At 43.5% G+C, this 21,663-nt stretch overlaps 13 pseudogenes; all 13 read right to left on the bottom strand.

Moving 5' to 3' along the window:
- Nucleotides 1-26: 26 nt before the first annotated feature.
- LOC130287451 (U2 spliceosomal RNA) lies at nt 27-290 on the bottom strand (annotated as a pseudogene).
- Nucleotides 291-1,749: 1,459 nt separating this feature from the next.
- On the bottom strand, nt 1,750-2,013 carry LOC130287569 (U2 spliceosomal RNA; annotated as a pseudogene).
- Nucleotides 2,014-3,495: 1,482 nt separating this feature from the next.
- On the bottom strand, nt 3,496-3,759 carry LOC130287568 (U2 spliceosomal RNA; annotated as a pseudogene).
- Nucleotides 3,760-5,212: 1,453 nt separating this feature from the next.
- On the bottom strand, nt 5,213-5,476 carry LOC130287567 (U2 spliceosomal RNA; annotated as a pseudogene).
- A 1,465-nt stretch (nt 5,477-6,941) lies between these two features.
- LOC130288681 (U2 spliceosomal RNA) lies at nt 6,942-7,207 on the bottom strand (annotated as a pseudogene).
- Nucleotides 7,208-8,674: 1,467 nt separating this feature from the next.
- Nucleotides 8,675-8,938, bottom strand: LOC130287565 (U2 spliceosomal RNA; annotated as a pseudogene).
- A 1,472-nt stretch (nt 8,939-10,410) lies between these two features.
- Nucleotides 10,411-10,674, bottom strand: LOC130287564 (U2 spliceosomal RNA; annotated as a pseudogene).
- Nucleotides 10,675-12,144: 1,470 nt separating this feature from the next.
- LOC130287563 (U2 spliceosomal RNA) lies at nt 12,145-12,408 on the bottom strand (annotated as a pseudogene).
- Nucleotides 12,409-13,873: 1,465 nt separating this feature from the next.
- LOC130287562 (U2 spliceosomal RNA) lies at nt 13,874-14,137 on the bottom strand (annotated as a pseudogene).
- Nucleotides 14,138-15,601: 1,464 nt separating this feature from the next.
- Nucleotides 15,602-15,865, bottom strand: LOC130287039 (U2 spliceosomal RNA; annotated as a pseudogene).
- Nucleotides 15,866-17,335: 1,470 nt separating this feature from the next.
- LOC130289617 (U2 spliceosomal RNA) lies at nt 17,336-17,599 on the bottom strand (annotated as a pseudogene).
- A 1,468-nt stretch (nt 17,600-19,067) lies between these two features.
- Nucleotides 19,068-19,332, bottom strand: LOC130288597 (U2 spliceosomal RNA; annotated as a pseudogene).
- A 1,474-nt stretch (nt 19,333-20,806) lies between these two features.
- LOC130287561 (U2 spliceosomal RNA) lies at nt 20,807-21,070 on the bottom strand (annotated as a pseudogene).
- Nucleotides 21,071-21,663: the final 593 nt, after the last annotated feature.

Genomic DNA, 21,663 nt, shown 5'->3' with positions numbered 1-21,663 from the left:
AATCTTTCTTGTTTAACACTGGAATGGGGTGGTGCACTGTTCACTACCCGAAGATACTGCCACATCGGGTCAATGCATAGGGCGACAGAAGCAAGCTTCCAAATCAGCTCCCTTTCTCAAAAATCCATTTAATTTATGGTCCCCAGATAGGGAACATATGTATCAGTATGTGCTCACAAGTCACCCAAGTGCAAGTATTCACACAAAAAAAAACGTGCCTCAGGATGCGATCTGTCGCAAGATCCTTTCTTTTTTTACACTTGATCTAAGCCAAAAGGCCTAGAGGGGATAACCGGGAAAGGGGTGGACCCAACCATGTCCCCTTCATGAGCACTCACATTACTCATAGGAATGGAAGGAATGCTGGCAGCCAACCAGACTCCCATACACTCTCTGGGTGGGTGGCAGTCAGCCACCCATACATACAGCACAGGCTAAACCCACATCATCACTTAAAAAAAGGACAGGCGACCATTGCACTCTGATGGAGCATTTAGCAATGCAATCCATAGCCTGGCTTTTGCCTGAACCCCCATCACTCCTCCTCTTGCATATAAGACAATATTTCAGATCTGCATATGAAAACAACACGCCTACCTTTGTTGCACATAGCTGCCTGCCTGTCTCTAGTTACCCCACTGGCTGTAGCTGCATCCCTTCCGACATGGAATAACACCAACTGTAACGATAAACTGAAAATTAACAGTATAAACCTGCATCATTTTGGACTCTGGTATTTGCTGAATCCGGGTGACCTGACAATCGATGGTGGTGCCGCTGGTGATTCTGGCCTTCTTGGAATCTGTTGGGCCTATGTGTTAGCTCACACATCACTTGGGTATCCATGGTAACTACCACAACATGGTCATCTGCAGTTTACATCTAGCCCGTGGCATTGAATGGCATTTTAAAAGTGCTAAGGGTCCTGGTGCAATAATCCTCCCATGAGGATCAGCCTCAACGGCTTTGTAGATTGCACTCATGTCAGCAACTCCATATACATTTTTTTTTTCTTCATGCTTCTTTCTTCATCCTTTTTTCTTTCTGTCATTCAGACTTTCATTCATTCGATCTCTCTCACTCACTTGCTTTAACTCATTTGTTCTCACTCACTCACTCACTCAATCACTCACTCACTCATTCACTCTCACTCACTCTCACTCTCTCACTCACTCGCTCACTAAGTCAGTCTCTCTCTCTCTCTCTCTTTTTCTTTTTATATATATTTTTTTCCGTCTTCTTCTTCTTCTTCTTCAGACCCTGTCATAGCACTAATGCCTTTCCAATACCACCAGCAGATGGAGACACTCCATTGCAACATTGGTTGTGAGCAGCAGTTTCTAAAAACAAATGCCTCATGGCGGATTTCCCATCCATCAATGGATGGTAAATTTTGTTTTTATCATTCACTGACCACAGAAACCAATGCATGGTCAAGCAACAGCAATGACACACCCTTGTGTATAGGCATGAGACCCTCATGTCATTTAACAGGATTCAGCACCACCCACAAGACAGCTACCTGTCATGTCATGTCAAACCTGCACAGGTGTGCTAGATTATTATTATTTAGTTTTATTTTAATTTTTTTTACACCAATCAGTGTGCAAACATGGTCATTAAAACGCTAAATGAATAGACGTTCATAAACCAGTCAGTGCAACTCATCATTTTGGTCTCCAATTCTCAAACTCAAATTCTCACCCACGGAGGATTAAATGAGAATCTTTCTTGTTTAACACTGGAATGGGGTGGTGCACTGTTCACTACCCGAAGATACTGCCACATCGGGTCAATGCATAGGGCGACAGAAGCAAGCTTCCAAATCAGCTCCCTTTCTCAAAAATCCATTTAATTTATGGTCCCCAGATAGGGAACGTATGTATCAGTATGTGCTCACAAGTCACCCAAGTGCAAGTATTCACACAAAAAAAAACGTGCCTCAGGATGCGATCTGTCGCAAGATCCTTTCTTTTTTTACACTTGATCTAAGCCAAAAGGCCTAGAGGGGATAACCAGGAAAGGGGTGGACCCAACCATGTCCCCTTCATGAGCACTCACATTACTCATAGGAATGGAAGGAAGGCTGGCAGCCAACCAGACTCCCATACACTCTCTGGGTGGGTGGCAGTCAGCCACCCATACATACATACATACAGCACAGGCTAAACCCACATCATCACTTAAAAAAAGGACAGGCGACCATTGCACTCTGATGGAGCATTTAGCAATGCAATCCATAGCCTGGCTTTTGCCTGAACCCCCATCACTCCTCCTCTTGCATATAAGACAATATTTCAGATCTGCATATGAAAACAACACGCCTACCTTTGTTGCACATAGCTGCCTGCCTGTCTCTAGTTACCCCACTGGCTGTAGCTGCGTCCCTTCCGACATGGAATAACACCAACTGTAACGATAAACTGAAAATTAACAGTATAAACCTGCATCATTTTGGACTCTGGTATTTGCTGAATCCGGGTGACCTGACAATCGATGGTGGTGCCGCTGGTGATTCTGGCCTTCTTGGAATCTGTTGGGCCTATGTGTTAGCTCACACATCACTTGGGTATCCATGGTAACTACCACAACATGGTCATCTGCAGTTTACATCTAGCCCGTGGCATTGAATGGCATTTTAAAAGTGCTAAGGGTCCTGGTGCAATAATCCTCCCATGAGGATCAGCCTCAACGGCTTTGTAGATTGCACTCATGTCAGCAACTCCATATACATTTTTTTTTCTTCATGCTTCTTTCTTCATCCTTTTTTCTTTCTGTCATTCAGACTTTCATTCATTCGATCTCTCTCACTCACTTGCTTTAACTCATTTGTTCTCACTCACTCACTCACTCACTCAATCACTCACTCACTCATTCACTCTCACTCACTCTCACTCTCTCACTCACTCACTCACTAAGTCAGTCTCTCTCTCTCTCTCTCTCTCTCTCTTTTTCTTTTTATATATATTTTTTTCCGTCTTCTTCTTCTTCTTCTTCTTCTTCAGACCCTGTCATAGCACTAATGCCTTTCCAATACCACCAGCAGATGGAGACACTCCATTGCAACATTGGTTGTGAGCAGCAGTTTCTAAAAACAAATGCCTCATGGCGGATTTCCCATCCATCAATGGATGGTAAATTTTGTTTTTATCATTCACTGACCACAGAAACCAATGCATGGTCAAGCAACAGCAATGACACACCCTTGTGTATAGGCATGAGACCCTCATGTCATTTAACAGGATTCAGCACCACCCACAAGACAGCTACCTGTCATGTCATGTCAAACCTGCACAGGTGTGCTAGATTATTATTATTTAGTTTTATTTTATTTTTTTACACCAATCAGTGTGCAAACATGGTCATTAAAACGCTAAATGAATAGACGTGCATAAACCAGTCAGTGCAACTCATCATTTTGGTCTCCAATTCTCAAACTCAAATTCTCACCCACAGAGGATTAAATGAGAATCTTTCTTGTTTAACACTGGAATGGGGTGGTGCACTGTTCACTACCCGAAGATACTGCCACATCGGGTCAATGCATAGGGCGACAGAAGCAAGCTTCCAAATCAGCTCCCTTTCTCAAAAATCCATTTAATTTATGGTCCCCAGATAGGGAACGTATGTATCAGTATGTGCTCACAAGTCACCCAAGTGCAAGTATTCACACAAAAAAAAACGTGCCTCAGGATGCGATCTGTCGCAAGATCCTTTCTTTTTTTACACTTGATCTAAGCCAAAAGGCCTAGAGGGGATAACCGGGAAAGGGGTGGACCCAACCATGTCCCCTTCATGAGCACTCACATTACTCATAGGAATGGAAGGAAGGCTGGCAGCCAACCAGACTCCCATACACTCTCTGGGTGGGTGGCAGTCAGCCACCCATACATACATACATACAGCACAGGCTAAACCCACATCATCACTTAAAAAAAGGACAGGCGACCATTGCACTCTGATGGAGCATTTAGCAATGCAATCCATAGCCTGGCTTTTGCCTGAACCCCCATCACTCCTCCTCTTGCATATAAGACAATATTTCAGATCTGCATATGAAAACAACACGCCTACCTTTGTTGCACATAGCTGCCTGCCTGTCTCTAGTTACCCCACTGGCTGTAGCTGCGTCCCTTCCGACATGGAATAACACCAACTGTAACGATAAACTGAAAATTAACAGTATAAACCTGCATCATTTTGGACTCTGGTATTTGCTGAATCCGGGTGACCTGACAATCGATGGTGGTGCCGCTGGTGATTCTGGCCTTCTTGGAATCTGTTGGGCCTATGTGTTAGCTCACACATCACTTGGGTATCCATGGTAACTACCACAACATGGTCATCTGCAGTTTACATCTAGCCCGTGGCATTGAATGGCATTTTAAAAGTGCTAAGGGTCCTGGTGCAATAATCCTCCCATGAGGATCAGCCTCAACGGCTTTGTAGATTGCACTCATGTCAGCAACTCCATATACATTTTTTTTCTTCATGCTTCTTTCTTCATCCATTTTTCTTTCTGTCATTCAGACTTTCATTCATTCGATCTCTCTCACTCACTTGCTTTAACTCATTTGTTCTCACTCACTCACTCAATCACTCACTCATTCACTCTCACTCACTCTCACTCTCTCACTCACTCGCTCACTAAGTCAGTCTCTCTCTCTCTCTCTTTTTCTTTTTATATATATTTTTTTCCGTCTTCTTCTTCTTCTTCTTCAGACCCTGTCATAGCACTAATGCCTTTCCAATACCACCAGCAGATGGAGACACTCCATTGCAACATTGGTTGTGAGCAGCAGTTTCTAAAAACAAATGCCTCATGGCGGATTTCCCATCCATCAATGGATGGTAAATTTTGTTTTTATCATTCACTGACCACAGAAACCAATGCATGGTCAAGCAACAGCAATGACACACCCTTGTGTATAGGCATGAGACCCTCATGTCATTTAACAGGATTCAGCACCACCCACAAGACAGCTACCTGTCATGTCATGTCAAACCTGCACAGGTGTGCTAGATTATTATTATTTAGTTTTATTTTATTTTTTTACACCAATCAGTGTGCAAACATGGTCATTAAAACGCTAAATGAATAGACGTTCATAAACCAGTCAGTGCAACTCATCATTTTGGTCTCCAATTCTCAAACTCAAATTCTCACCCACGGAGGATTAAATGAGAATCTTTCTTGTTTAACACTGGAATGGGGTGGTGCACTGTTCACTACCCGAAGATACTGCCACATCGGGTCAATGCATAGGGCGACAGAAGCAAGCTTCCAAATCAGCTCCCTTTCTCAAAAATCCATTTAATTTATGGTCCCCAGATAGGGAACGTATGTATCAGTATGTGCTCACAAGTCACCCAAGTGCAAGTATTCACACAAAAAAAAACGTGCCTCAGGATGCGATCTGTCGCAAGATCCTTTCTTTTTTTACACTTGATCTAAGCCAAAAGGCCTAGAGGGGATAACCGGGAAAGGGGTGGACCCAACCATGTCCCCTTCATGAGCACTCACATTACTCATAGGAATGGAAGGAAGGCTGGCAGCCAACCAGACTCCCATACACTCTCTGGGTGGGTGGCAGTCAGCCACCCATACATACATACATACAGCACAGGCTAAACCCACATCATCACTTAAAAAAAGGACAGGCGACCATTGCACTCTGATGGAGCATTTAGCAATGCAATCCATAGCCTGGCTTTTGCCTGAACCCCCATCACTCCTCCTCTTGCATATAAGACAATATTTCAGATCTGCATATGAAAACAACACGCCTACCTTTGTTGCACATAGCTGCCTGCCTGTCTCTAGTTACCCCACTGGCTGTAGCTGCGTCCCTTCCGACATGGAATAACACCAACTGTAACGATAAACTGAAAATTAACAGTATAAACCTGCATCATTTTGGACTCTGGTATTTGCTGAATCCGGGTGACCTGACAATCGATGGTGGTGCCGCTGGTGATTCTGGCCTTCTTGGAATCTGTTGGGCCTATGTGTTAGCTCACACATCACTTGGGTATCCATGGTAACTACCACAACATGGTCATCTGCAGTTTACATCTAGCCCATGGCATTGAATGGCATTTTAAAAGTGCTAAGGGTCCTGGTGCAATAATCCTCCCATGAGGATCAGCCTCAACGGCTTTGTAGATTGCACTCATGTCAGCAACTCCATATACATTTTTTTTTTCTTCATGCTTCTTTCTTCATCCTTTTTTCTTTCTGTCATTCAGACTTTCATTCATTCGATCTCTCTCACTCACTTGCTTTAACTCATTTGTTCTCACTCACTCACTCACTCAATCACTCACTCACTCATTCACTCTCACTCACTCTCACTCTCTCACTCACTCGCTCACTAAGTCAGTCTCTCTCTCTCTCTCTCTTTTTCTTTTTATATATATTTTTTTCCGTCTTCTTCTTCTTCTTCTTCAGACCCTGTCATAGCACTAATGCCTTTCCAATACCACCAGCAGATGGAGACACTCCATTGCAACATTGGTTGTGAGCAGCAGTTTCTAAAAACAAATGCCTCATGGCGGATTTCCCATCCATCAATGGATGGTAAATTTTGTTTTTATCATTCACTGACCACAGAAACCAATGCATGGTCAAGCAACAGCAATGACACACCCTTGTGTATAGGCATGAGACCCTCATGTCATTTAACAGGATTCAGCACCACCCACAAGACAGCTACCTGTCATGTCATGTCAAACCTGCACAGGTGTGCTAGATTATTATTATTTAGTTTTATTTTATTTTTTTACACCAATCAGTGTGCAAACATGGTCATTAAAACGCTAAATGAATAGACGTTCATAAACCAGTCAGTGCAACTCATCATTTTGGTCTCCAATTCTCAAACTCAAATTCTCACCCACGGAGGATTAAATGAGAATCTTTCTTGTTTAACACTGGAATGGGGTGGTGCACTGTTCACTACCCGAAGATACTGCCACATCGGGTCAATGCATAGGGCGACAGAAGCAAGCTTCCAAATCAGCTCCCTTTCTCAAAAATCCATTTAATTTATGGTCCCCAGATAGGGAACGTATGTATCAGTATGTGCTCACAAGTCACCCAAGTGCAAGTATTCACACAAAAAAAAACGTGCCTCAGGATGCGATCTGTCGCAAGATCCTTTCTTTTTTTTTACACTTGATCTAAGCCAAAAGGCCTAGAGGGGATAACCGGGAAAGGGGTGGACCCAACCATGTCCCCTTCATGAGCACTCACATTACTCATAGGAATGGAAGGAAGGCTGGCAGCCAACCAGACTCCCATACACTCTCTGGGTGGGTGGCAGTCAGCCACCCATACATACATACATACAGCACAGGCTAAACCCACATCATCACTTAAAAAAAGGACAGGCGACCATTGCACTCTGATGGAGCATTTAGCAATGCAATCCATAGCCTGGCTTTTGCCTGAACCCCCATCACTCCTCCTCTTGCATATAAGACAATATTTCAGATCTGCATATGAAAACAACACGCCTACCTTTGTTGCACATAGCTGCCTGCCTGTCTCTAGTTACCCCACTGGCTGTAGCTGCGTCCCTTCCGACATGGAATAACACCAACTGTAACGATAAACTGAAAATTAACAGTATAAACCTGCATCATTTTGGACTCTGGTATTTGCTGAATCCGGGTGACCTGACAATCGATGGTGGTGCCGCTGGTGATTCTGGCCTTCTTGGAATCTGTTGGGCCTATGTGTTAGCTCACACATCACTTGGGTATCCATGGTAACTACCACAACATGGTCATCTGCAGTTTACATCTAGCCCGTGGCATTGAATGGCATTTTAAAAGTGCTAAGGGTCCTGGTGCAATAATCCTCCCATGAGGATCAGCCTCAACGGCTTTGTAGATTGCACTCATGTCAGCAACTCCATATACATTTTTTTTTCTTCATGCTTCTTTCTTCATCCTTTTTTCTTTCTGTCATTCAGACTTTCATTCATTCGATCTCTCTCACTCACTTGCTTTAACTCATTTGTTCTCACTCACTCACTCACTCAATCACTCACTCACTCATTCACTCTCACTCACTCTCACTCTCTCACTCACTCGCTCACTAAGTCAGTCTCTCTCTCTCTCTCTCTTTTTCTTTTTATATATATTTTTTTCCGTCTTCTTCTTCTTCTTCTTCTTCAGACCCTGTCATAGCACTAATGCCTTTCCAATACCACCAGCAGATGGAGACACTCCATTGCAACATTGGTTGTGAGCAGCAGTTTCTAAAAACAAATGCCTCATGGCGGATTTCCCATCCATCAATGGATGGTAAATTTTGTTTTTATCATTCACTGACCACAGAAACCAATGCATGGTCAAGCAACAGCAATGACACACCCTTGTGTATAGGCATGAGACCCTCATGTCATTTAACAGGATTCAGCACCACCCACAAGACAGCTACCTGTCATGTCATGTCAAACCTGCACAGGTGTGCTAGATTATTATTATTTAGTTTTATTTTATTTTTTTACACCAATCAGTGTGCAAACATGGTCATTAAAACGCTAAATGAATAGACGTTCATAAACCAGTCAGTGCAACTCATCATTTTGGTCTCCAATTCTCAAACTCAAATTCTCACCCACGGAGGATTAAATGAGAATCTTTCTTGTTTAACACTGGAATGGGGTGGTGCACTGTTCACTACCCGAAGATACTGCCACATCGGGTCAATGCATAGGGCGACAGAAGCAAGCTTCCAAATCAGCTCCCTTTCTCAAAAATCCATTTAATTTATGGTCCCCAGATAGGGAACGTATGTATCAGTATGTGCTCACAAGTCACCCAAGTGCAAGTATTCACACAAAAAAAAACGTGCCTCAGGATGCGATCTGTCGCAAGATCCTTTCTTTTTTTACACTTGATCTAAGCCAAAAGGCCTAGAGGGGATAACCGGGAAAGGGGTGGACCCAACCATGTCCCCTTCATGAGCACTCACATTACTCATAGGAATGGAAGGAAGGCTGGCAGCCAACCAGACTCCCATACACTCTCTGGGTGGGTGGCAGTCAGCCACCCATACATACATACATACAGCACAGGCTAAACCCACATCATCACTTAAAAAAAGGACAGGCGACCATTGCACTCTGATGGAGCATTTAGCAATGCAATCCATAGCCTGGCTTTTGCCTGAACCCCCATCACTCCTCCTCTTGCATATAAGACAATATTTCAGATCTGCATATGAAAACAACACGCCTACCTTTGTTGCACATAGCTGCCTGCCTGTCTCTAGTTACCCCACTGGCTGTAGCTGCGTCCCTTCCGACATGGAATAACACCAACTGTAACGATAAACTGAAAATTAACAGTATAAACCTGCATCATTTTGGACTCTGGTATTTGCTGAATCCGGGTGACCTGACAATCGATGGTGGTGCCGCTGGTGATTCTGGCCTTCTTGGAATCTGTTGGGCCTATGTGTTAGCTCACACATCACTTGGGTATCCATGGTAACTACCACAACATGGTCATCTGCAGTTTACATCTAGCCCGTGGCATTGAATGGCATTTTAAAAGTGCTAAGGGTCCTGGTGCAATAATCCTCCCATGAGGATCAGCCTCAACGGCTTTGTAGATTGCACTCATGTCAGCAACTCCATATACATTTTTTTTTTCTTCATGCTTCTTTCTTCATCCTTTTTTCTTTCTGTCATTCAGACTTTCATTCATTCGATCTCTCTCACTCACTTGCTTTAACTCATTTGTTCTCACTCACCCACTCACTCACTCAATCACTCACTCACTCATTCACTCTCACTCACTCTCACTCTCTCACTCACTCGCTCACTAAGTCAGTCTCTCTCTCTCTCTCTCTTTTTCTTTTTATATATATTTTTTTCCTTCTTCTTCTTCTTCTTCTTCAGACCCTGTCATAGCACTAATGCCTTTCCAATACCACCAGCAGATGGAGACACTCCATTGCAACATTGGTTGTGAGCAGCAGTTTCTAAAAACAAATGCCTCATGGCGGATTTCCCATCCATCAATGGATGGTAAATTTTGTTTTTATCATTCACTGACCACAGAAACCAATGCATGGTCAAGCAACAGCAATGACACACCCTTGTGTATAGGCATGAGACCCTCATGTCATTTAACAGGATTCAGCACCACCCACAAGACAGCTACCTGTCATGTCATGTCAAACCTGCACAGGTGTGCTAGATTATTATTATTATTTAGTTTTATTTTATTTTTTTACACCAATCAGTGTGCAAACATGGTCATTAAAACGCTAAATGAATAGACGTTCATAAACCAGTCAGTGCAACTCATCATTTTGGTCTCCAATTCTCAAACTCAAATTCTCACCCACGGAGGATTAAATGAGAATCTTTCTTGTTTAACACTGGAATGGGGTGGTGCACTGTTCACTACCCGAAGATACTGCCACATCGGGTCAATGCATAGGGCGACAGAAGCAAGCTTCCAAATCAGCTCCCTTTCTCAAAAATCCATTTAATTTATGGTCCCCAGATAGGGAACGTATGTATCAGTATGTGCTCACAAGTCACCCAAGTGCAAGTATTCACACAAAAAAAAACGTGCCTCAGGATGCGATCTGTCGCAAGATCCTTTCTTTTTTTACACTTGATCTAAGCCAAAAGGCCTAGAGGGGATAACCGGGAAAGGGGTGGACCCAACCATGTCCCCTTCATGAGCACTCACATTACTCATAGGAATGGAAGGAAGGCTGGCAGCCAACCAGACTCCCATACACTCTCTGGGTGGGTGGCAGTCAGCCACCCATACATACATACATACAGCACAGGCTAAACCCACATCATCACTTAAAAAAAGGACAGGCGACCATTGCACTCTGATGGAGCATTTAGCAATGCAATCCATAGCCTGGCTTTTGCCTGAACCCCCATCACTCCTCCTCTTGCATATAAGACAATATTTCAGATCTGCATATGAAAACAACACGCCTACCTTTGTTGCACATAGCTGCCTGCCTGTCTCTAGTTACCCCACTGGCTGTAGCTGCGTCCCTTCCAACATGGAATAACACCAACTGTAACGATAAACTGAAAATTAACAGTATAAACCTGCATCATTTTGGACTCTGGTATTTGCTGAATCCGGGTGACCTGACAATCGATGGTGGTGCCGCTGGTGATTCTGGCCTTCTTGGAATCTGTTGGGCCTATGTGTTAGCTCACACATCACTTGGGTATCCATGGTAACTACCACAACATGGTCATCTGCAGTTTACATCTAGCCCGTGGCATTGAATGGCATTTTAAAAGTGCTAAGGGTCCTGGTGCAATAATCCTCCCATGAGGATCAGCCTCAACGGCTTTGTAGATTGCACTCATGTCAGCAACTCCATATACATTTTTTTTTCTTCATGCTTCTTTCTTCATCCTTTTTTCTTTCTGTCATTCAGACTTTCATTCATTCGATCTCTCTCACTCACTTGCTTTAACTCATTTGTTCTCACTCACTCACTCACTCACTCAATCACTCACTCACTCATTCACTCTCACTCACTCTCACTCTCTCACTCACTCGCTCACTAAGTCAGTCTCTCTCTCTCTCTCTCTCTTTTTCTTTTTATATATATTTTTTTCCATCTTCTTCTTCTTCTTCTTCAGACCCTGTCATAGCACTAATGCCTTTCCAATACCACCAGCAGATGGAGACACTCCATTGCAACATTGGTTGTGAGCAGCAGTTTCTAAAAACAAATGCCTCATGGCGGATTTCCCATCCATCAATGGATGGTAAGTTTTGTTTTTATCATTCACTGACCACAGAAACCAATGCATGGTCAAGCAACAGCAATGACACACCCTTGTGTATAGGCATGAGACCCTCATGTCATTTAACAGGATTCAGCACCACCCACAAGACAGCTACCTGTCATGTCATGTCAAACCTGCACAGGTGTGCTAGATTATTATTATTTAGTTTTATTTTATTTTTTTACACCAATCAGTGTGCAAACATGGTCATTAAAACGCTAAATGAATAGACGTTCATAAACCAGTCAGTGCAACTCATCATTTTGGTCTCCAATTCTCAAACTCAAATTCTCACCCACGGAGGATTAAATGAGAATCTTTCTTGTTTAACACTGGAATGGGGTGGTGCACTGTTCACTACCCGAAGATACTGCCACATCGGGTCAATGCATAGGGCGACAGAAGCAAGCTTCCAAATCAGCTCCCTTTCTCAAAAATCCATTTAATTTATGGTCCCCAGATAGGGAACGTATGTATCAGTATGTGCTCACAAGTCACCCAAGTGCAAGTATTCACACAAAAAAAAACGTGCCTCAGGATGCGATCTGTCGCAAGATCCTTTCTTTTTTTACACTTGATCTAAGCCAAAAGGCCTAGAGGGGATAACCGGGAAAGGGGTGGACCCAACCATGTCCCCTTCATGAGCACTCACATTACTCATAGGAATGGAAGGAATGCTGGCAGCCAACCAGACTCCCATACACTCTCTGGGTGGGTGGCAGTCAGCCACCCATACATACATACATACAGCACAGGCTAAACCCACATCATCACTTAAAAAAAGGACAGGCGACCATTGCACTCTGATGGAGCATTTAGCAATGCAATCCATAGCCTGGCTTTTGCCTGAACCCCCATCACTCCTCCTCTTGCATATAAGACAATATTTCAGATCTGCATATGAAAACAACACGCCTACCTTTGTTGCACATAGCTGCCTGCCTGTCTCTAGTTACCCCACTGGCTGTAGCTGCGTCCCTTCCGACATGGAATAACACCAACTGTAACGATAAACTGAAAATTAACAGTATAAACCTGCATCATTTTGGACTCTGGTATTTGCTGAATCCGGGTGACCTGACAATCGATGGTGGTGCCGCTGGTGATTCTGGCCTTCTTGGAATCTGTTGGGCCTATGTGTTAGCTCACACATCACTTGGGTATCCATGGTAACTACCACAACATGGTCATCTGCAGTTTACATCTAGCCCGTGGCATTGAATGGCATTTTAAAAGTGCTAAGGGTCCTGGTGCAATAATCCTCCCATGAGGATCAGCCTCAACGGCTTTGTAGATTGCACTCATGTCAGCAACTCCATATACATTTTTTTTTTCTTCATGCTTCTTTCTTCATCCTTTTTTCTTTCTGTCATTCAGACTTTCATTCATTCGATCTCTCTCACTCACTTGCTTTAACTCATTTGTTCTCACTCACTCACTCACTCAATCACTCACTCACTCATTCACTCTCACTCACTCTCACTCTCTCACTCACTCGCTCACTAAGTCAGTCTCTCTCTCTCTCTCTCTTTTTCTTTTTATATATATTTTTTTCCGTCTTCTTCTTCTTCTTCTTCAGACCCTGTCATAGCACTAATGCCTTTCCAATACCACCAGCAGATGGAGACACTCCATTGCAACATTGGTTGTGAGCAGCAGTTTCTAAAAACAAATGCCTCATGGCGGATTTCAGATCCATCAATGGATGGTAAATTTTGTTTTTATCATTCACTGACCACAGAAACCAATGCATGGTCAAGCAACAGCAATGACACACCCTTGTGTATAGGCATGAGACCCTCATGTCATTTAACAGGATTCAGCACCACCCACAAGACAGCTACCTGTCATGTCATGTCAAACCTGCACAGGTGTGCTAGATTATTATTATTTCGTTTTATTTTATTTTTTTACACCAATCAGTGTGCAAACATGGTCATTAAAACGCTAAATGAATAGACGTTCATAAACCAGTCAGTGCAACTCATCATTTTGGTCTCCAATTCTCAAACTCAAATTCTCACCCACGGAGGATTAAATGAGAATCTTTCTTGTTTAACACTGGAATGGGGTGGTGCACTGTTCACTACCCGAAGATACTGCCACATCGGGTCAATGCATAGGGCGACAGAAGCAAGCTTCCAAATCAGCTCCCTTTCTCAAAAATCCATTTAATTTATGGTCCCCAGATAGGGAACGTATGTATCAGTATGTGCTCACAAGTCACCCAAGTGCAAGTATTCACACAAAAAAAAACGTGCCTCAGGATGCGATCTGTCGCAAGATCCTTTCTTTTTTTACACTTGATCTAAGCCAAAAGGCCTAGAGGGGATAACCGGGAAAGGGGTGGACCCAACCATGTCCCCTTCATGAGCACTCACATTACTCATAGGAATGGAAGGAAGGCTGGCAGCCAACCAGACTCCCATACACTCTCTGGGTGGGTGGCAGTCAGCCACCCATACATACATACATACAGCACAGGCTAAACCCACATCATCACTTAAAAAAAGGACAGGCGACCATTGCACTCTGATGGAGCATTTAGCAATGCAATCCATAGCCTGGCTTTTGCCTGAACCCCCATCACTCCTCCTCTTGCATATAAGACAATATTTCAGATCTGCATATGAAAACAACACGCCTACCTTTGTTGCACATAGCTGCCTGCCTGTCTCTAGTTACCCCACTGGCTGTAGCTGTGTCCCTTCCGACATGGAATAACACCAACTGTAACGATAAACTGAAAATTAACAGTATAAACCTGCATCATTTTGGACTCTGGTATTTGCTGAATCCGGGTGACCTGACAATCGATGGTGGTGCCGCTGGTGATTCTGGCCTTCTTGGAATCTGTTGGGCCTATGTGTTAGCTCACACATCACTTGGGTATCCATGGTAACTACCACAACATGGTCATCTGCAGTTTACATCTAGCCCGTGGCATTGAATGGCATTTTAAAAGTGCTAAGGGTCCTGGTGCAATAATCCTCCCATGAGGATCAGCCTCAACGGCTTTGTAGATTGCACTCATGTCAGCAACTCCATATACATTTTTTTTTCTTCATGCTTCTTTCTTCATCCTTTTTTCTTTCTGTCATTCAGACTTTCATTCATTCGATCTCTCTCACTCACTTGCTTTAACTCATTTGTTCTCACTCACTCACTCACTCAATCACTCACTCACTCATTCACTCTCACTTACTCTCACTCTCTCACTCACTCGCTCACTAAGTCAGTCTCTCTCTCTCTCTCTCTTTTTCTTTTTATATATATTTTTTTCCGTCTTCTTCTTCTTCTTCTTCAGACCCTGTCATAGCACTAATGCCTTTCCAATACCACCAGCAGATGGAGACACTCCATTGCAACATTGGTTGTGAGCAGCAGTTTCTAAAAACAAATGCCTCATGGCGGATTTCCCATCCATCAATGGATGGTAAATTTTGTTTTTATCATTCACTGACCACAGAAACCAATGCATGGTCAAGCAACAGCAATGACACACCCTTGTGTATAGGCATGAGACCCTCATGTCATTTAACAGGATTCAGCACCACCCACAAGACAGCTACCTGTCATGTCATGTCAAACCTGCACAGGTGTGCTAGATTATTATTATTTAGTTTTATTTTATTTTTTTACACCAATCAGTGTGCAAACATGGTCATTAAAACGCTAAATGAATAGACGTTCATAAACCAGTCAGTGCAACTCATCATTTTGGTCTCCAATTCTCAAACTCAAATTCTCACCCACGGAGGATTAAATGAGAATCTTTCTTGTTTAACACTGGAATGAGGTGGTGCACTGTTCACTACCCGAAGATACTGCCACATCGGGTCAATGCATAGGGCGACAGAAGCAAGCTTCCAAATCAGCTCCCTTTCTCAAAAATCCATTTAATTTATGGTCCCCAGATAGGGAACGTATGTATCAGTATGTGCTCACAAGTCACCCAAGTGCAAGTATTCACACAAAAAAAAACGTGCCTCAGGATGCGATCTGTCGCAAGATCCTTTCTTTTTTTACACTTGATCTAAGCCAAAAGGCCTAGAGGGGATAACCGGGAAAGGGGTGGACCCAACCATGTCCCCTTCATGAGCACTCACATTACTCATAGGAATGGAAGGAAGGCTGGCAGCCAACCAGACTCCCATACACTCTCTGGGTGGGTGGCAGTCAGCCACCCATACATACATACATACAGCACAGGCTAAACCCACATCATCACTTAAAAAAAGGACAGGCGACCATTGCACTCTGATGGAGCATTTAGCAATGCAATCCATAGCCTGGCTTTTGCCTGAACCCCCATCACTCCTCCTCTTGCATATAAGACAATATTTCAGATCTGCATATGAAAACAACACGCCTACCTTTGTTGCACATAGCTGCCTGCCTGTCTCTAGTTACCCCACTGGCTGTAGCTGCGTCCCTTCCGACATGGAATAACACCATCTGTAACGATAAACTGAAAATTAACAGTATAAACCTGCATCATTTTGGACTCTGGTATTTGCTGGATCCGGGTGACCTGACAATCGATGGTGGTGCCGCTGGTGATTCTGGCCTTCTTGGAATCTGTTGGGCCTATGTGTTAGCTCACACATCACTTGGGTATCCATGGTAACTACCACAACATGGTCATCTGCAGTTTACATCTAGCCCGTGGCATTGAATGGCATTTTAAAAGTGCTAAGGGTCCTGGTGCAATAATCCTCCCATGAGGATCAGCCTCAACGGCTTTGTAGATTGCACTCATGTCAGCAACTCCATATACATTTTTTTTTCGTCATGCTTCTTTCTTCATCCTTTTTTCTTTCTGTCATTCAGACTTTCATTCATTCGATCTCTCTCACTCACTTGCTTTAACTCATTTGTTCTCACTCACTCACTCACTCAATCACTCACTCACTCATTCACTCTCACTCACTCTCACTCTCTCACTCACTCGCTCACTAAGTCAGTCTCTCTCTCTCTCTCTCTTTTTCTTTTTATATATATTTTTTTCCGTCTTCTTCTTCTTCTTCTTCTTCTTCAGACCCTGTCATAGCACTAATGCCTTTCCAATACCACCAGCAGATGGAGACACTCCATTGCAACATTGGTTGTGAGCAGCAGTTTCTAAAAACAAATGCCTCATGGCGGATTTCCCATCCATCAATGGATGGTAAATTTTGTTTTTATCATTCACTGACCACAGAAACCAATGCATGGTCAAGCAACAGCAATGACACACCCTTGTGTATAGGCATGAGACCCTCATGTCATTTAACAGGATTCAGCACCACCCACAAGACAGCTACCTGTCATGTCATGTCAAACCTGCACAGGTGTGCTAGATTATTATTATTTAGTTTTATTTTATTTTTTTACACCAATCAGTGTGCAAACATGGTCATTAAAACGCTAAATGAATAGACGTTCATAAACCAGTCAGTGCAACTCATCATTTTGGTCTCCAATTCTCAAACTCAAATTCTCACCCACGGAGGATTAAATGAGAATCTTTCTTGTTTAACACTGGAATGGGGTGGTGCACTGTTCACTACCCGAAGATACTGCCACATCGGGTCAATGCATAGGGCGACAGAAACAAGCTTCCAAATCAGCTCCCTTTCTCAAAAATCCATTTAATTTATGGTCCCCAGATAGGGAACGTATGTATCAGTATGTGCTCACAAGTCACCCAAGTGCAAGTATTCACACAAAAAAAAACGTGCCTCAGGATGCGATCTGTCGCAAGATCCTTTCTTTTTTTACACTTGATCTAAGCCAAAAGGCCTAGAGGGGATAACCGGGAAAGGGGTGGACCCAACCATGTCCCCTTCATGAGCACTCACATTACTCATAGGAATGGAAGGAAGGCTGGCAGCCAACCAGACTCCCATACACTCTCTGGGTGGGTGGCAGTCAGCCACCCATACATACATACATACAGCACAGGCTAAACCCACATCATCACTTAAAAAAAGGACAGGCGACCATTGCACTCTGATGGAGCATTTAGCAATGCAATCCATAGCCTGGCTTTTGCCTGAACCCCCATCACTCCTCCTCTTGCATATAAGACAATATTTCAGATCTGCATATGAAAACAACACGCCTACCTTTGTTGCACATAGCTGCCTGCCTGTCTCTAGTTACCCCACTGGCTGTAGCTGCGTCCCTTCCGACATGGAATAACACCAACTGTAACGATAAACTGAAAATTAACAGTATAAACCTGCATCATTTTGGACTCTGGTATTTGCTGAATCCGGGTGACCTGACAATCGATGGTGGTGCCGCTGGTGATTCTGGCCTTCTTGGAATCTGTTGGGCCTATGTGTTAGCTCACACATCACTTGGGTATCCATGGTAACTACCACAACATGGTCATCTGCAGTTTACATCTAGCCCGTGGCATTGAATGGCATTTTAAAAGTGCTAAGGGTCCTGGTGCAATAATCCTCCCATGAGGATCAGCCTCAACGGCTTTGTAGATTGCACTCATGTCAGCAACTCCATATACATTTTTTTTTCTTCATGCTTCTTTCTTCATCCTTTTTTCTTTCTGTCATTCAGACTTTCATTCATTCGATCTCTCTCACTCACTTGCTTTAACTCATTTGTTCTCACTCACTCACTCACTCACTCAATCACTCACTCACTCACTCACTCTCACTCACTCTCACTCTCTCACTCACTCGCTCACTAAGTCAGTCTCTCTCTCTCTCTCTCTTTTTCTTTTTATATATATTTTTTTCCGTCTTCTTCTTCTTCTTCTTCAGACCCTGTCATAGCACTAATGCCTTTCCAATACCACCAGCAGATGGAGACACTCCATTGCAACATTGGTTGTGAGCAGCAGTTTCTAAAAACAAATGCCTCATGGCGGATTTCCCATCCATCAATGGATGGTAAATTTTGTTTTTATCATTCACTGACCACAGAAACCAATGCATGGTCAAGCAACAGCAATGACACACCCTTGTGTATAGGCATGAGACCCTCATGTCATTTAACAGGATTCAGCACCACCCACAAGACAGCTACCTGTCATGTCATGTCAAACCTGCACAGGTGTGCTAGATTATTATTATTTAGTTTTATTTTATTTTTTTACACCAATCAGTGTGCAAACATGGTCATTAAAACGCTAAATGAATAGACGTTCATAAACCAGTCAGTGCAACTCATCATTTTGGTCTCCAATTCTCAAACTCAAATTCTCACCCACGGAGGATTAAATGAGAATCTGTCTTGTTTAACACTGGAATGGGGTGGTGCACTGTTCACTACCCGAAGATACTGCCACATCGGGTCAATGCATAGGGCGACAGAAGCAAGCTTCCAAATCAGCTCCCTTTCTCAAAAATCCATTTAATTTATGGTCCCCAGATAGGGAACGTATGTATCAGTATGTGCTCACAAGTCACCCAAGTGCAAGTATTCACACAAAAAAAAACGTGCCTCAGGATGCGATCTGTCGCAAGATCCTTTCTTTTTTTTACACTTGATCTAAGCCAAAAGGCCTAGAGGGGATAACCGGGAAAGGGGTGGACCCAACCATGTCCCCTTCATGAGCACTCACATTACTCATAGGAATGGAAGGAAGGCTGGCAGCCAACCAGACTCCCATACACTCTCTGGGTGGGTGGCAGTCAGCCACCCATACATACATACATACAGCACAGGCTAAACCCACATCATCACTTAAAAAAAGGACAGGCGACCATTGCACTCTGATGGAGCATTTAGCAATGCAATCCATAGCCTGGCTTTTGCCTGAACCCCCATCACTCCTCCTCTTGCATATAAGACAATATTTCAGATCTGCATATGAAAACAACACGCCTACCTTTGTTGCACATAGCTGCCTGCCTGTCTCTAGTTACCCCACTGGCTGTAGCTGCGTCCCTTCCGACATGGAATAACACCAACTGTAACGATAAACTGAAAATTAACAGTATAAACCTGCATCATTTTGGACTCTGGTATTTGCTGAATCCGGGTGACCTGACAATCGATGGTGGTGCCGCTGGTGATTCTGGCCTTCTTGGAATCTGTTGGGCCTATGTGTTAGCTCACACATCACTTGGGTATCCATGGTAACTACCACAACATGGTCATCTGCAGTTTACATCTAGCCCGTGGCATTGAATGGCATTTTAAAAGTGCTAAGGGTCCTGGTGCAATAATCCTCCCATGAGGATCAGCCTCAACGGCTTTGTAGATTGCACTCATGTCAGCAACTCCATATACATTTTTTTTTCTTCATGCTTCTTTCTTCATCCTTTTTTCTTTCTGTCATTCAGACTTTCATTCATTCGATCTCTCTCACTCACTTGCTTTAACTCATTTGTTCTCACTCACTCACTCACTCACTCAATCACTCACTCACTCACTCACTCTCACTCACTCTCACTCTCTCACTCACTCGCTCACTAAGTCAGTCTCTCTCTCTCTCTCTCTTTTTCTTTTTATATATATTTTTTTCCGTCTTCTTCTTCTTCTTCTTCTTCTTCAGACCCTGTCATAGCACTAATGCCTTTCCAATACCACCAGCAGATGGAGACACTCCATTGCAACATTGGTTGTGAGCAGCAGTTTCTAAAAACAAATGCCTCATGGCGGATTTCCCATCCATCAATGGATGGTAAATTTTGTTTTTATCATTCACTGACCACAGAAACCAATGCATGGTCAAGCAACAGCAATGACACACCCTTGTGTATAGGCATGAGACCCTCATGTCATTTAACAGGATTCAGCACCACCCACAAGACAGCTACCTGTCATGTCATGTCAAACCTGCACAGGTGTGCTAGATTATTATTATTTAGTTTTATTTTATTTTTTTACACCAATCAGTGTGCAAACATGGTCATTAAAACGCTAAATGAATAGACGTTCATAAACCAGTCAGTGCAACTCATCATTTTGGTCTCCAATTCTCAAACTCAAATTCTCACCCACGGAGGATTAAATGAGAATCTGTCTTGTTTAACACTGGAATGGGGTGGTGCACTGTTCACTACCCGAAGATACTGCCACATCGGGTCAATGCATAGGGCGACAGAAGCAAGCTTCCAAATCAGCTCCCTTTCTCAAAAATCCATTTAATTTATGGTCCCCAGATAGGGAACGTATGTATCAGTATGTGCTCACAAGTCACCCAAGTGCAAGTATTCACACAAAAAAAAACGTGCCTCAGGATGCGATCTGTCGCAAGATCCTTTCTTTTTTTACACTTGATCTAAGCCAAAAGGCCTAGAGGGGATAACCGGGAAAGGGGTGGACCCAACCATGTCCCCTTCATGAGCACTCACATTACTCATAGGAATGGAAGGAAGGCTGGCAGCCAACCAGACTCCCATACACTCTCTGGGTGGGTGGCAGTCAGCCACCCATACATACATACATACAGCACAGGCTAAACCCACATCATCACTTAAAAAAAGGACAGGCGACCATTGCACTCTGATGGAGCATTTAGCAATGCAATCCATAGCCTGGCTTTTGCCTGAACCCCCATCACTCCTCCTCTTGCATATAAGACAATATTTCAGATCTGCATATGAAAACAACACGCCTACCTTTGTTGCACATAGCTGCCTGCCTGTCTCTAGTTACCCCACTGGCTGTAGCTGCGTCCCTTCCGACATGGAATAACACCAACTGTAACGATAAACTGAAAATTAACAGTATAAACCTGCATCATTTTGGACTCTGGTATTTGCTGAATCCGGGTGACCTGACAATCGATGGTGGTGCCGCTGGTGATTCTGGCCTTCTTGGAATCTGTTGGGCCTATGTGTTAGCTCACACATCACTTGGGTATCCATGGTAACTACCACAACATGGTCATCTGCAG

The sequence above is a fragment of the Hyla sarda genome, chromosome 8 (assembly GCF_029499605.1).
Source record: "Hyla sarda isolate aHylSar1 chromosome 8, aHylSar1.hap1, whole genome shotgun sequence".
Taxonomy (NCBI): Eukaryota; Metazoa; Chordata; class Amphibia; order Anura; family Hylidae; genus Hyla; species Hyla sarda.
This window is presented reverse-complemented; position numbering and strand designations above follow the sequence as displayed.